The sequence below is a fragment of the Lissotriton vulgaris genome, chromosome 7 (genome assembly GCF_964263255.1).
Source record: "Lissotriton vulgaris chromosome 7, aLisVul1.2, whole genome shotgun sequence".
In the NCBI taxonomy this organism is placed as follows: Eukaryota; Metazoa; Chordata; class Amphibia; order Caudata; family Salamandridae; genus Lissotriton; species Lissotriton vulgaris.
The window spans coordinates 1390765558-1390770557 of NC_141695.1; the positions used below are offsets into that span (position 1 = coordinate 1390765558).

At 45.8% G+C, this 5000-nt stretch overlaps 5 non-coding genes across 5 annotated transcripts; 2 read left to right on the plus strand and 3 right to left on the minus strand.

Moving 5' to 3' along the window:
• Positions 1-807: 807 nt before the first annotated feature.
• TRNAR-ACG (transfer RNA arginine (anticodon ACG)) lies at positions 808-880 on the minus strand. The gene has a single exon. It is a non-coding gene; the product is annotated as a tRNA-Arg (tRNA).
• Positions 881-1600: 720 nt separating this feature from the next.
• On the plus strand, positions 1601-1707 carry LOC147705191 (U6 spliceosomal RNA). Its single transcript, XR_015298316.1, has one exon. It is a non-coding gene; the product is annotated as a U6 spliceosomal RNA (small nuclear RNA).
• Positions 1708-2719: 1012 nt separating this feature from the next.
• On the minus strand, positions 2720-2792 carry TRNAR-ACG (transfer RNA arginine (anticodon ACG)). Its single transcript has one exon. It is a non-coding gene; the product is annotated as a tRNA-Arg (tRNA).
• A 722-nt stretch (positions 2793-3514) lies between these two features.
• LOC147705193 (U6 spliceosomal RNA) lies at positions 3515-3621 on the plus strand. The gene has a single exon (XR_015298436.1). It is a non-coding gene; the product is annotated as a U6 spliceosomal RNA (small nuclear RNA).
• Positions 3622-4633: 1012 nt separating this feature from the next.
• On the minus strand, positions 4634-4706 carry TRNAR-ACG (transfer RNA arginine (anticodon ACG)). Its single transcript has one exon. It is a non-coding gene; the product is annotated as a tRNA-Arg (tRNA).
• Between the last annotated feature and the right edge of the window lie 294 nt (positions 4707-5000).

The window sequence follows — 5000 nt, forward strand, 5'->3', positions numbered from 1 at the left end:
TCTTTTTTAGCCTCACTGTCATTATTCTTCACCACCCCCAAATCTATACTGCTGCAGTGTTGTGTTGCTTCGTGGGAAGCAGGACAAAGAGAAGGTCAGGGCCTATGCAAATGAAGGCCTCAGGGATGTCTGGGAGTGCCTTTTTAGCAGTATTGTTAAAGTCCACCTTGCAACCGGATTGGTCGGGTAGGCTGAAAAACACCATGCCAGATTGGGCACCAGGTCTCTAGGCGCTTCGAGGACATATTGGGTCTACATCCCTCAGTTTCTGAGGTCCAAGAAATGTTCACCCTCTACCCTAATAAAGAGGTCTTCGCCGATCGTGGCTGAGAGGGGAAGAAGGTAGCAGTGCAAGATGCTTATGGGCCTTCTCTAATAATGGACCAACTTTCTCTCTCTCTCCTTACCTGTGGTTCTGCCTGGCTACTGGGGCTACCAGTTGTAAGCCTGCAGCCCACAGGGAGTTGGTTTGTTCCTCTCACACATGTAAATGGGTAAGCATTCAAGTGCACACACCTGCCTACGTCCACAGACCCTCGCGCACACACACTTTTGTCAACAAGCTTTTTCGCAATTAAGAGTATCAGGGACCAATGTTGAAATACAAAAGCAGCACACCACGTGACGGCCATCACATAGAGTCCAGCAGCAAATGGGAAACGTTTAACTAGCTGTGGTCCTATTACTTGCGCTCTACCGTGGAACAACTGCTGGATGAGTCCTGCTGGAGAATATTGAACCTACAACAAGTCTGAGGTAAATAAGAATTCCACAGGAATATAATCAAACAGGGACCTACAACCCTTCCGAGCCAGATAGGAGTCGAACCTACAATCTTCTGATCCGTAGTCAGACGCGTTATCCATTGCGCCACTGGCCCTATGTAGACTTATGCATCCTTTTGTCCTTAAGTGGGCTAGAAAGTGTGTGTGTGTGTGTGTGTGTGTGAAGGCACAAGGAAACCCATCTGACCTCCTGGAAGTCTGTTCTGTGAGGTTTTCCCAAGTTTTACAAAGGACTTTAGGAGAAGGAAGCACCTAAAAGCTAGGCGAAATGGTCCTAGATCCAAGGAAATCTTTTAGATCAGGCTCAGTTTCTTAAATAGTTTGCATTAACATAATCAGTTCCAGGTCTGTGTGGGGCTGAGCTTGAGAACTCCTTAGTAAGTAGGCGTTTACAACAATAAGGGGTTTAATATTACAACACAGGCGAACATTCAGACACATTATCATAAGCTCACCTTGTCCAGGGACCCAAGCATGCTGCCTTTCCACTCTCAGAGCCCTTCACCTAACCTACTGTGCAGCTGTTTCACCTTTAATATCACTGTTCCACAGGCAGCGTGACGTCACAATGCTCCTTGTCTGTAGCCCGAACCAGGAGCCTTTGCAAACCTGGTATAATCTACATACTTATGGTGTGTTTAGTCTTGGACCACAAATGCAGTGAAGAATAATGGATTGCTACTCTTCATACATTTTTGACCATTGGCTCAGATTTGAATGCGTACTGGCCATCTGAGCATCTCTGCCAGGCCACCCTATGTCTAGAGACTGTAGATTTAGAGAGTTTATAAACATTGTCAGTTCATCAATAAAGTGTGCTCGCTTCGGCAGCACATATACTAAAATTGGAATGATACAGAGAAGATTAGCATGGCCCCTGCGCAAGGATGACACGCAAATTCGTGAAGCGTTCCATATTTTTAACAGCTTTTAGGAGAGAAATCTTTTTTGTTTTCAAGACTAATTGAAAAAATAAAGCAGGTCCCAGTGCTGTCCCCGTGATATGTATTTTTCAATTAGTCTCTCCTCAACATTTTTAATGTCTTTGCTTTGCAGTAAAGAAGGTGCGCTCTATGTTCAGCTGCATTTAGCAAGGAAGCCTGCAGGACTTCTGGGACTTTTCTTTCTCTTTTTTAGCCTCACTGTCATTATTCTTCACCACCCCCAAATCTATACTGCTGCAGTGTTGTGTTGCTTCGTGGGAAGCAGGACAAAGAGAAGGGCAGGGCCTATGCAAATGAAGGCCTCAGGGATGTCTGGGAGTGCCTTTTTAGCAGTATTGTTAAAGTCCACCTTGCAACCGGATTGGTCGGGTAAGCTGAAAAACACCATGCCAGATTGGGCACCAGGTCTCTAGGCGCTTGGAGGACATATTGGGTCTACATCCCTCAGTTTCTGAGGTCCAAGAAATGTTCACCCTCTACCCTAATAGAGAGGTCTTGGCCGATCGTGGCTGAGAGGGGAAGAAGGTAGCAGTGCAAGATGCTTATGGGCCTTCTCTAATAATGGACCAACTTTCTCTCTCTCTCCTTACCTGTGGTTCTGCCTGGCTACTGGGGCTACCAGTTGTAAGCCTGCAGCCCACAGGGAGTTGGTTTGTTCCTCTCACACATGTAAATGGGTAAGCATTCAAGTGCACACACCTGCCTACGTCCACAGACCCTCGCGCACACACACTTTTGTCAACAAGCTTTTTCGCAATTAAGAGTATCAGGGACCCATGTTGAAATACAAAAGCAGCACACCACGTGACGGCCATCACATAGAGTCCAGCAGCAAATGGGAAACGTTTAACTAGCTGTGGTCCTATTACTTGCGCTCTACCGTGGAACAACTGCTGGATGAGTCCTGCTGGAGAATATTGAACCTACAACAAGTCTGAGGTAAATAAGAATTCCACAGAAATATAATCAAACAGGGACCTACAACCCTTCCGAGCCAGATAGGAGTCGAACCTACAATCTTCTGATCCGTAGTCAGACGCGTTATCCATTGCGCCACTGGCCCTATGTAGACTTATGCATCCTTTTGTCCTTAAGTGGGCTAGAAAGTGTGTGTGTGTGTGTGTGTGTGTGTGAAGGCACAAGGAAACCCATCTGACCTCCTGGAAGTCTGTTCTGTGAGGTTTTCCCAAGTTTTACAAAGGACTTTAGGAGAAGGAAGCACCTAAAAGCTAGGCGAAATGGTCCTAGATCCAAGGAAATCTTTTAGATCAGGCTCAGTTTCTTAAATAGTTTGCATTAACATAATCAGTTCCAGGTCTGTGTGGGGCTGAGCTTGAGAACTCCTTAGTAAGTAGGCGTTTACAACAATAAGGGGTTTAATATTACAACACAGGCGAACATTCAGACACATTATCATAAGCTCACCTTGTCCAGGGACCCAAGCATGCTGCCTTTCCACTCTCAGAGCCCTTCACCTAACCTACTGTGCAGCTGTTTCACCTTTAATATCACTGTTCCACAGGCAGCGTGACGTCACAATGCTCCTTGTCTGTAGCCCGAACCAGGAGCCTTTGCAAACCTGGTATAATCTACATACTTACGGTGTGTTTAGTCTTGGACCACAAATGCAGTGAAGAATAATGGATTGCTACTCTTCATACATTTTTGACCATTGGCTCAGATTTGAATGCGTACTGGCCATCTGAGCATCTCTGCCAGGCCACCCTATGTCTAGAGACTGTAGATTTAGAGAGTTTATAAACATTGTCAGTTCATCAATAAAGTGTGCTCGCTTCGGCAGCACATATACTAAAATTGGAACGATACAGAGAAGATTAGCATGGCCCTGGCGCAAGGATGACACGCAAATTCGTGAAGCGTTCCATATTTTTAACAGCTTTTAGGAGAGAAATCTTTTTTGTTTTCAAGACTAATTGAAAAAATAAAGCAGGTCCCAGTGCTGTCCCCATGATATGTATTTTTCAATTAGTCTCTCCTCAACATTTTTAATGTATTTGCTTTGCAGTAAAGAAGGTGCGCTCTATGTTCAGCTGCATTTAGCAAGGAAGCCTGCAGGACTTCTGGGACTTTTCTTTCTCTTTTTTAGCCTCACTGTCATTATTCTTCACCACCCCCAAATCTATACTGCTGCAGTGTTGTGTTGCTTCGTGGGAAGCAGGACAAAGAGAAGGGCAGGGCCTATGCAAATGAAGGCCTCAGGGATGTCTGGGAGTGCCTTTTTAGCAGTATTGTTAAAGTCCACCTTGCAACCGGATTGGTCGGGTAGGCTGAAAAACACCATGCCAGATTGGGCACCAGGTCTCTAGGCGCTTGGAGGACATATTGGGTCTACATCCCTCAGTTTCTGAGGTCCAAGAAATGTTCACCCTCTACCCTAATAAAGAGGTCTTGGCCGATCGTGGCTGAGAGGGGAAGAAGGTAGCAGTGCAAGATGCTTATGGGCCTTCTCTAATAATGGACCAACTTTCTCTCTCTCTCCTTACCTGTGGTTCTGCCTGGCTACTGGGGCTACCAGTTGTAAGCCTGCAGCCCACAGGGAGTTGGTTTGTTCCTCTCACACATGTAAATGGGTAAGCATTCAAGTGCACACACCTGCCTACGTCCACAGACCCTCGCGCACACACACTTTTGTCAACAAGCTTTTTCGCAATTAAGAGTATCAGGGACCAATGTTGAAATACAAAAGCAGCACACCACGTGACGGCCATCACATAGAGTCCAGCAGCAAATGGGAAACGTTTAACTAGCTGTGGTCCTATTGCTTGCGCTCTACCGTGGAACAACTGCTGGATGAGTCCTGCTGGAGAATATTGAACCTACAACAAGTCTGAGGTAAATAAGAATTCCACAGGAATATAATCAAACAGGGACCTACAACCCTTCCGAGCCAGATAGGAGTCGAACCTACAATCTTCTGATCCGTAGTCAGACGCGTTATCCATTGCGCCACTGGCCCTATGTAGACTTATGCATCCTTTTGTCCTTAAGTGGGCTAGAAAGTGTGTGTGTGTGTGTGTGTGTGTGTGAAGGCACAAGGAAACCCATCTGACCTCCTGGAAGTCTGTTCTGTGAGGTTTTCCCAAGTTTTACAAAGGACTTTAGGAGAAGGAAGCACCTAAAAGCTAGGCGAAATGGTCCTAGATCCAAGGAAATCTTTTAGATCAGGCTCAGTTTCTTAAATAGTTTGCATTAACATAATCAGTTCCAGGTCTGTGTGGGGCTGAGCTTGAGAACTCCTTAGTAAGTAGGC